Genomic DNA, 10,617 nt, shown 5'->3' on the forward strand with positions numbered 1-10,617 from the left:
CCGGGAGGTTGCAGTGAGCTGAGATCGTCCCACTGCACTCCAGCTTTGGTGACAGAGTGAGTCTCTGTCTCAATAAACAGCTAAATAAAATAAAATGCATCATGGATTTGGATTTGGTCCTAATCCCTTAAATATATCAGGAGTTTCAAAGATTATATAAACTTTAGTTTTCCTCACATCAATTAAAACAGGAATTCAATTGTGTTTTCCTCTTACCAATGGAATCAGGAATCCATCTGTCTTAGGAACTGCATACCTTTTTAAATTTCAAAGTTCTCTATGGATATTCACATATGAAAACCGATCTAAAAATGAAAAAAGTACCTGAGAACTTAAATATACCCACTCTAGTATCTTGAGGTTCTCTGGCCTCAAGAAACATAAATTTTTAGTCCCAGAATTTTCTTGCCTTACTCCCACCATATCTAACAACCTTCATTTTCAAAGTGAGAGAAACTAAAATCTTACACACTGACACAGGGAATAAAATTATAAAATGATAAGGGAAACCAGAGTTGAAGGGCTACAACACTCAGCAGATAAAATAATCCAAAGGAAACGTAAACATTCTAATTAGCTCAGATAAGTGCCTGCTTCCCCACAATTCACAAGGAAAACCCACATTTAAGAGGTTAAACACCTTAACATGTTGGAGGTCCATACTCTCCCTTTGGCATGTAATTTCTACAGTGCAACAGTCCCTGGTGATGAAGGGGAGAGAGTAGCCACAGGAACGTGCTCTGGGAGCTCCACACATCCTAATTGGCCCCTGGCAGTGTGAAAACACTTCGCCTCTCAGGCTTCAATTCTCAGGGCAGAAGAAACTCTCAGCTGGATTCACTTTAAGGCTCTGACCCAAAAATAACCTCCCAAATTCATTAACCCTGTGTCCCGGAGACAGCACTCCTGAACTTCACACACTTTATCAATATGTAGCAATTATATTCTAAATGCAGCAACATAACTAATGCAAAACTCAAACCTCATGTCTAAAAACATGCCCAAGAAAACCACAATTACAACCTCAGAAAGCAACCCCTCTACCCAAAACATGTACATGGGGTCCCCAGCTTTCTAGGGCTCTGTAGCTTCTCTCGATATAAAGGGCTTAATGGGTATGAACAGGGAGGCTCCCCAAGAAGAACAAACAGGGCCTTTAATTACTGCTCGTGGCAGGCTCAAGGTTGGGCAGTAATGTTACTTTAGACCATCATGTTTATGGATTGCAAGAATCAATATTGTTAAAATGTCGATTTACCCAAAGCAATCTACAGATTCAAGGCAATCCCTATCAAAATACCAAGGATATCTTTCACAGAAATAGAAAAAACAAACCTAAAATTGATATAGAACCCCAAAATACTCAGAATAGCCAAAACTATCCTAAGCAAAAGATTGAATAGACAGTTTTCAAAACAAGACATATGAATGGTGAACAGGCATATGAAAAGGTGCTCACATGAAAAAGTGATCAGAAAAATGCAAATCAAGACTACAGTGAGACATTATCTCACCCCAGTTAAAATGGCTTATGTTAAAAGGGCAGGCAATAACAAAAGCTGGAGAGGATGTGGAGAAAAGGGAAGCTTTGTACTCAGCTGATGGGAATGTAAATTAGTACAACCACTACAGAGAATGGTTTGGTAGCTCAATTTTTAGTTTTTTGAGGAACCTCCAAACCATTCTCTGTAATGGTTGTACTAATTTACATTCCCATCAGCAATCCCACTGCTGGGAATATACCCAAAAGAAAGGAAATCAGTATATGGAAGGGACAGCTGCACTCCTATATCTGTAGCCGCACTGTTTCAATAGCCAAGATTTGGAAGCAACCTAAGTATCACTCAATAGATGAATGGATTTTTAAAACGTGGTACAACTTTGGGAGGCAGAGGCAGGTGATCACCTGAGGTCAGGGGTTTGAGACCAGCCTGGCCAAGACAGTGAAACCCCGTCTCTACTAAAAATACAAAAATTAGCCCTGTGTGGAGGCACATGCCTGAAATCACAGCTTCTTGGAGGCTAAGGCACAAGAATTGCCTGAACACTGTAAGCAGAGGTTGCAATGACCTGAGAACATACCACTGCACTTCAGCCTAGGCGACAGAGTGAGACTCCTCTGCCAAAAAAAAAAGGTGGGGGGGGGAGGGATACATATACACAATAGAGTACTATTCAGACATAAAAAAGAATGAAATCCAGTCATTTGCAATATGGATGGAATTGGAGATGATTATGTTAGGTGAAATCAGCCGGGCACAGAAAGATAAACACCACATGTTCTCACTTATTTGTGGGATCTATTATAAAAATCCAACAAATGAACTCATGGACATAGGGAATAGAGTGGTTGCTAGAAGCTGGGAAAGGTAACGCGGGCCTGGGGGAAAGGAGAGGATAGTTAACGGTTGGAAAAAAAAAAAATAGAACTATACATTTTATAATAACTTATAGAGTGTAACTGGATTGTTTGCAACTCAGATGCTTGAGGGGATATCCCTTTCTTCGTGATGGGCTTATTTCACGTTGCATGCCTGAATCCAAACATCTCATGTCCTCCATAAATATATACGCCATGTACCCACAAAAATTAGAAATAAAAAATTATATTTTTAATAGCTATTGATTATATACATTTCAAATACATGAAGAAAATGACACCCAAATATGTAGTAAAATCTCTTCCAGATGACAAAGCCAAGTAGGGGCAGTGCCGAACTGAAACTGCTAAAAAGATCACCCAGGCAAGTTCCCAAAGAGGAGCCTCTACCCAAGAGTTCCCAAAGCATTTCTGGACTCAGGAGAGATACTGGAAGGTATGTCATAAGGATTTCTACAACAATTCTAGGTGGGTATTCTTTGCCTTTCTCGCCTGTAAAATATCCGCAAACAAAAAATAAATCTTTTAAAACGAGTCATCCCTGGTTCTTTGGAAAAATGAGAAACGGCGTCCGTGTGAAATGCACCAGAGGCCAAACAATTGATAACGGTTACGCTGTGCACTGGAGAGGGAACGTCAGACTTTGGGAATGCAGGAGGGGACCCGCAAACTTAGGAATTTACTGCCAGCCCTAGGAAGAGGTAGGCTGGGATAGGATCATGGATTTGACACCCTGCTTTCCATACATTTGGAAAGCTCAGGGGAAGATGAGTGACCTTCATGGAGAAAGGAGGCACTGAGGACCACACAGACCTCTGCTCTTCCCAAGCACGAACCCCACACACGAGTCGGAATCCTCCCCATGACCCTCCTGCGGCTCCCTCACGATCTGGGGAGACTCGGGGCTGCGGACGCGGAGCTGCCTAGAGGCGGCGCCGCGGCAAGAACCGGGGCCGCAGGCGTCGCGCGGGAACGGGACAGGACGCCGGGGTCCCGGATACTGGCCCAGCCCCAGTCTGCGGCCAGGGCACCGAGGGCCCAGCTGTGCCAAAGGGACCCGGGTCCCAGACCCCGGAGTCGCCAAGGGGAGCCCCGGGTCCCGCCACAACCGGTTCCAACCTGCCCCTCCTCAGGTCTCGGGATACAGGCCCCACACACTCACCATTTTCCGGCTTCCAGGTGTCTAGCCGTCCTCCCTCATCTCTTCTATGCAGCATTGGTCCCAGCGTTAGTCCCAGCGCACACAGCAAGAGTCAGCGGGGTACGTGATAGTCTAAGCACCCGTCAACTGCGGCGCGTCACGACGTACGACCCCCACCGCGTTTGTGACGCGTTGCCCCACCCGCCTTCACGTGGCCCAACCCACCTTCACGTGGCACCTCTGATTGGACAGTTCATGAAGCCCCACCCCCTCACACGGATTGACAGAGCTGCGAAAGGCTGCTGGGGCAACCAGGCTTCAGTCCAGGCAGAAACCAGTCACAGCCAGGGACGGTTTCGTTGAAGCTGAACTTGTTCCCAGCCTTTTCGATGGACCTTGGCATCCTGTCGCAGCTGTTTCTGAACGCGGAGACACAAGTCTGCGCAGCGAATTCCAGCCTTAGTTGCCAGATGTAGCGATCCTTTAAGGAGCAAGTCCACAGCAGGAGGGCCACCCAGACAAGTCCAGATTGGAACAAGAGGGTCTGACACCTCCAGGGGCCAGGGACTTGGCCTGAGTTTTGAGAGCACACGTGGAACTGGGAGCCCTGTTCACAAACACAGACACTTAAAACTGACCTCACCATGTGTGATAAGAATCTAGCTCCACTTTGATATTGACAGCTAACGGCATTGAGGCTTCCACCCATCTCTTCCCCAATTCCTAACGGCATTGAGGCTTCCACCCATCCCTTCCCCAATTCCCAGAGCCTTTTACACACAATCTCTTTGAACCCCACATCCCTAGCATGGAAGCTGAGATGTGTTCAACTAAACTCTGAAGTGTACATTTCACACTACAGGGAAATTTATTTTAGATAGGTTACAGATTGTGTTCACAGAGAACTTTAAAATGTAAACGACTTGATATACCTAAGGTAATTGAATTATTATTTTCACTGATTAAAGAATAAACAATAAAAAATGATGTAAATTTAGGGTGTATCTGGAAACTCTTAATATGCTTAACAGATTAGATCAAAAATCTGAAGTCATGTGTATTTATCTGAAAAGCTACATCAAAATAAAATACAAATACTACACAATGCACCCCCCCCTTTTTTTTTTTTTTTTTTGAGACGGAGTTTCGCTCTTGTTACCCAGGCTGGAGTGCAATGGCGTGATCTTGGCTCACCGCAACCTCCGCCTCCTGGGTTCAGGCAATTCTTCTGCCTCAGCCTCCTAAGTAGCTGGGAGTACAGGCACGCGCCACCATGCCCAGCTAATTTTTTGTATTTTTAGTAGAGACAGGGTTTCACTATGTTGACCAGGATGGTCTCGATCTCTTGACCTCGTGATCCACCCGCCTCGGCCTCCCAAAGTGCTGGGATTACAGGCTTGAGCCACCGCGCCCGGCTAGAATGCACCCCTTTTAAGTGTACAATTCAGTACAGTATATTCAAAGATACAAACACATAGTCATCACCACAGCCAATTATAGAACATTTTCTATTTCTTTCTTTTTTTTTTCAGACGGAGTCTCACTCTGTCATCCAGGCTGGAGTGCAATGGCTCGATCTTGGCTCACCGAAACCTCTGCCTCCCAGGTTCAAGTAATTTTCCTGCCTCTGCCTCCAGAGTAGCTGCGATTACAGGCATGCACCACCAGGCCTGGCTAATTTTGCATTTTTAGTAGACACTGGGGTTTCTCCACGTTGGTCAGGCTGGTCTTGAAAACCCGACCTCGGGTGATTTGTCTGCCTCGGCCTCCTAAAGTGTGTAGTAACCAATCGAGGTAGAAGGAATGAGCCACACACTGAGTTCCAAATTATGAGTCCTTTTATTAGCCAGCAACCGAGAGACCGCCAATGCTCAAAGTTCTCTCGGCCCGAGGAAAGGGCTTGATTATCTTTTATACCTTGATTTAGGTAGGGGAGGGGGTACCTAGCTGAAGCAGAATTTTACAGAAGCAGAAAAGCAGGTTAGAGGGAGGGGCTGTGAGCACAGGTGTTTTCCATACAATTACCAAGAAGCGGGGTGATCAGGCTCGTTCTACACAATGATCAAAGGGAAACTTTTTTTCTTAGCGGGGAGTATGCCAAGCAGGATGCGGTTACAATGTTTACAAGTGTTAAGAACAGTACCTTCAATGCTTCTAAGTGCAGCAGGACCCAGTTATGCACCCAAAGGGGCTGTGGTAGTGGGGAGGAAGCTAGGTTGGAGTTTATAGCCAAGATGGAGTCAGTGATACTAGCCCAGAGTAGGTTATTACAAGTGCTGAGATTACAGGTGTGAGCAACCATGCCTGGTCTAATTTACACATTTTAAAAGCGTAGAGAAACACTCTCCATCAGATGAATGAGTCTTAACCAATTTTTTTTTTTTTTTAATGATCTATTCCTGAGGTTGGGAAAATGGTTTAATGAGATATGGGGAAATGTGCTTAGATTTCTTCTTTCCTGTTGATTATTCTCATTCCAATCATCTGCGTTCATCCCACCCACTTCCCCTACAGGGTACCACTGACCACCTGTAACATGGGCCAGACTGAGCAGGTGGTAGGACACTCCAACCCAGTTAACAGCTGCATTTACCTGAGCCTACTCCCAGGCCCCCAGCCTGACCTCCACCATGCATTTCACCCTCCCATTCTCCAGATGGGGGATCAGCCCTTCATTGTGTGCCTTCCATCCTACAGTCCATTCTTCCACCTCCTCTGTGTACTACCTATAAATTGGGGCAGGTGTGGGGGGCAGTCCCTCACCCAGACACCCTCACATGCAGGGTGGGTACATGTAGCCAACTATGCTGAAGGAACAGACCCAGGGCCGCAACAGCCTGAAGGACAGCTCCGTAGAGTTCAGGGTGAGTGAGGCAGAGCCCCATCCAATCCCAGGTCTGCTACCAAGTCTTTACCTGGTTCCTCCTCAGGTCACCCCACCCAGCCTGATCCCAGTTTTCACTCAGATCCTCCCACCCCCAGGCACATATCTTTGTCTTCAGTCAGGTGGCCCCGGCTGGCCTGTGATCCCTTCCCACTGCAGTACCAGGTTCCCACCCTGATCCCCTTACTGGACTTGGAACCCAACTTCCATCCAACTTGTCCACCAGGTGCACCCCCCGGGATGAGAAGTGTGGACTAAGCACCTTGTACCAACCCCTCTTATCTAAAACCCTCTCTACTGAGACGGTTCCTTTTCCCAGGTCATTATCTAGTTCTTCTCTCGGCCTCCTTGTCTCCTCCCTGTCCTGATCCTTTCCCCCCCTTTTTTTTTTCTTTTTTTGAGACGGATTCTCACTCTGTCGCTAGACTGGAGTGCAGTGGCCTGATCTCGACTCATGGCAACCTCCACCTCCTGGGTTCAAGCGATTCTCCTGCCTCAGCCTCCTGAGTATCTGGGACTACAGGCCCATGCCACCATGAATTTTTGTACTTTTTAGTAGAGATGGCATTTCACTATGTTGGCCAGGAGGGTCTTGAACTCCCGACCTCAGGTAATCCGCCCACCTCGACCTCCCAAGGTGCTGGGATCCCAGGCGTCAGCCACCGCGCCCGACCTTGATCCATTTTCTTTCTCTGACTCCTATTCCCTTCTGGTTCCCTTGCCAGACTTACACCCTCAGACGCCAGAGAATTCTTCCTGGTCTCTCCCAAGCCACGGACGTCAATACCCCACCCACGGACGTCCACCAGACCTTCACCTGTGTAACCACGTCCTCTCCCGTGCTCTCATCTCTTACTCAGCTTGTCTTCCACCAAGTGCATCAGTCATCAGGCGTCAGACGATTACATAGGTAAGTTTCAGCCAGTGTTGGCCTGGTAGAGCCTGGTCTGTGAGTGCTAAGATGCCTGCTCGGCCCCGCCCTTTCCGACAAGGCCCGCCGTTCTCCGTTTGGCCCTCATCCTGCCTCTCTCGCTTAGGCACCCGTCAGCCTAGGAAACAGCTCTACCCTTCTCATCCCCTTACTGCCCCTGGGCTGAGCCTCGCCGCCTGACTCCCATCCCCTTTGCGGGTCAGTCTGGGCCAGTCCGGGCCAGTCCAGGTTCAGCCCCTCAAGCTCCGAGCCCCGCACAGTCCAGCTCAGCCCCGCCCTTTCCTGGCCCAATCTTTCCGCCCCGATAGGCCTTAGGTGCGCTTAGACCCCACACGTCTCTTTGGGTCAGGCCACTCCCTTCATAGAACTCCTCGCCCCACTGTGCTCATCCCTATCCTCCTCTCCTAGGGGCTGCCGTCCTCGGTGCTCCTTCTCTCCTAGTCCGCTGGGGCCCAGAGATGTCGCTGTTGCGCCAGGACCAGGTTTCCTCTAGAGGAGAGCTCGGGCAAAACCTGTGAACTCCATGACTTTGAAATATGCATTTAAGAGCAGCGATGAGAAGACAGGAGACGAGGAGAGGATAACCCAGCCTTGCCCCCACTCTAGCCATACCCATCCATGCCCGCAGGACCTGTTTTCTGCTGTCACCATCCCCACCTCCGCCTGCAGACCACCCTACGGCCAAGCAGCTCTGGACCAGCACCTGCAGGTTCCAGTATATGAAGAGCACACCTAGGGGTTGGCGTGTGGGAGGAGGTTTAGGGAGGTGAGTCGGTTTCCATGGATACAATGGAGGGGCTTGCCTGTCAAGACAGGGAACTTTGGACATCAAAGCAGTTTGAGAATGTTGGATGGAATTTCAGCTCCAAAGAGGACCTTGTACATCATGGGTAGCTCACAGACATGGAAAGGGTCTTGAAGATCTAGGGTGGTGTCCAGTGCCCCAATGTGGGGATTGCAAGGTCCGAAGCTGGTGTCCTCGTCCCAGGGAATCATTTGTGGATTTGGGAACCATGTCCAAGATTAGAGGGTTGGATCTGATAGACCAGGGGCAGCACCCAGAAACCACTAAGGGAATTAAGAGACTCAATGTAGGAGTGTCATCCAAGGACCCAGAAGCCATTCGGGTCTCAAGGTCTCTGTCCAGGCCTGAAGAAGACACCACTTGTAGGTCAGATACAGGAAGCAATAAAAACCAAATTCAAAAGGCTACATATTCTGATTCTGTTTATATGAGTTTCTGAAATATGTATTACAAAGCTAGGAACCAAAAAACAGATCAGTTGGGACCAGGGAGAGGGCCATGAGGTGAGGGAAGGAACACAAAGGGGTATGAGAAAATTTCTTAAGGTGATGGTTTTACGGGTGTTAACATATGTCAAAACATACAATTTCGTATTTTAAATACAGGCAGTTAATTGTCAATTATATCTCAAGTCAAGAAGGGAAGAAAATGCAGGGAGGAAAGAAAGAACATTAGAAAATCATGAGCAATATGAAAAACATACACACAGTGACAGAGCAATGTCATTTTTGGAAATCTTTCACAATGAAAGATAGTGTTAGTAATAGGAGGCTGGGTGCAGGGGCTCTCGTCTGTAATCCCAGCACTTCCGGAGGCCAAGGCCAGCGGATCACAAGGTCAGGAGTTCAACCAGCCTGGCCAATATGGTGAAACTCCATCTCTACTAAAAAAAAACAAATTAGCTGGGCGTGGTGGTGGGCGCCTGTAGTCCCAGCTACTAGGGAGGCTGAGGCAGGAGAATCACTGGAACCCAGAGGTGGAGATTACAGTAAACCAAAATCGTGCTACTGCGCTCCAGGCTGGGTGACAGAGTAAGACTCTGTCTCAAAAAAAAAAAAAAAAAAAAGAATATGGGTGCAAAGCCAGTTGCAGCGGCTTATGCCTCTAATACAAGCACTTTGGGAAGCTGAGGAGGGAGGATTGCTTGAGCCCACCAGAAGTTGAAGACCAGCCTGGGCAACATAAGGAGACCCTGACTCTATAAAAACTTTAATAATTTAGCCAAAGCTGGGCACCGTGGCTCACGCCTGTAATCCCAGCACTGTGAGATGCCAAGGTGGGTGGGTCACGAGGTAAAGAGATGAAGACCATCCTGGCCAACATGATGAAACCCCGTCTCTACTAAAAATACAAAAATTAGCTGGGTGTGGTAGTGTGCACCTGTAGCCCAGCCACTTGGGAGGCTGAGGCAGGAGAATCGCTTGAACCAGGAAGCAGAGGTTGCAGTGAGCCAAGATGGTGCCACTGCACTCCAGCCTGGCGACAGAGCAAGACTCTAAAAAAAAAAAAAATTAGCCACAGGTAGTGTGCATGCCCCCAAGCCAGGCTAATTTTTGTATTTTTAGTAGAGACAGGGTTTTGCTTTGTTATCCAGGCTGGTCTCCAACTCCTGGCCTCAAGTGATCTGCCCGCATCAGCCTCCCAAAGTGCTGGGATTACATGAGTGAGCCACTGCACCCAGCCCGTGGTAATATTTATTACTACAATTTATTACCCCTGTTTGACAACACGTATGTTCTTGGTAGTCCTTGGAAATAAATCACCTGCAACATGATGTACTTTTGGTATTATGCATATGAAAAACTACTGTCATCATAAAAGTTGTAATCAAGCATGAAAACGAAAATTTGTATGAGGAAAAAAAGGCCTGAAGTTGCAAGCTCACAGTAATATGGACTCACAATGTTGGACAAATAGTTAATTCATAAAGTTTATCTGATCCATGATTGTAATGGGATATTTTAATATATATTATCAGTAAATACAAAACTCACTGGATAGTATGCAAGTTGTTCGCACACTGTTAATATTTTTAAGAAACATGTAGAGAACTTTTGTTTGAGGAAGACAGGTATATTGTTTGTAATCATATATACTCAAACATAATTCAAAATAAACTGAGGGACTGCATTCAGCTATGAGTAACAGGAAACACCCACAATCTTCTGTAATGAATAAGATGCTTATTCTCACATGAAAGGGCAGGGTGAGAACCATCTCTGCATAATGCAGCAGAGGAACAAGCTCCAAGCTCCACATAGGGTTTTTGTTTTTGTTTTTGGATAGTGCCACTGTAGCTCTCAACCTACCTCAGAAACAGCCACCATCCCTATGGACAAAAATGTTTATGTACAAACTGGACCTTACAGGAACCAAGTCAGATCATCAGACTATTCCCAACAATGACAATATAAACTGATTACTTGGTGGATACATTAGCGCTTTCAGGAATATAAAAATAGCAGCTGTATCTTTG

General features: G+C 46.9%; 1 long non-coding RNA gene across 3 annotated transcripts in view; it reads right to left on the reverse strand.

Moving 5' to 3' along the window:
* LOC141581030 (uncharacterized) overlaps positions 1 to 4,015 on the reverse strand; it is a 76,794-nt gene extending 72,779 nt beyond the window's left edge. For 2 of the 3 annotated variants that reach the window (XR_012513438.1, XR_012513439.1), the window contains exon 1: positions 3,543 to 3,983. This is a non-coding gene — a long non-coding RNA (uncharacterized LOC141581030). Of the gene's footprint in view, positions 1 to 3,542 lie in introns of all 3 variants that reach the window. The other variant, XR_012513437.1, reaches the window with a different exon arrangement.
* Positions 4,016 to 10,617: the final 6,602 nt, after the last annotated feature.

This window comes from Saimiri boliviensis, chromosome 14, assembly GCF_048565385.1.
Source record: "Saimiri boliviensis isolate mSaiBol1 chromosome 14, mSaiBol1.pri, whole genome shotgun sequence".
Classification (NCBI taxonomy): domain Eukaryota; kingdom Metazoa; phylum Chordata; class Mammalia; order Primates; family Cebidae; genus Saimiri; species Saimiri boliviensis.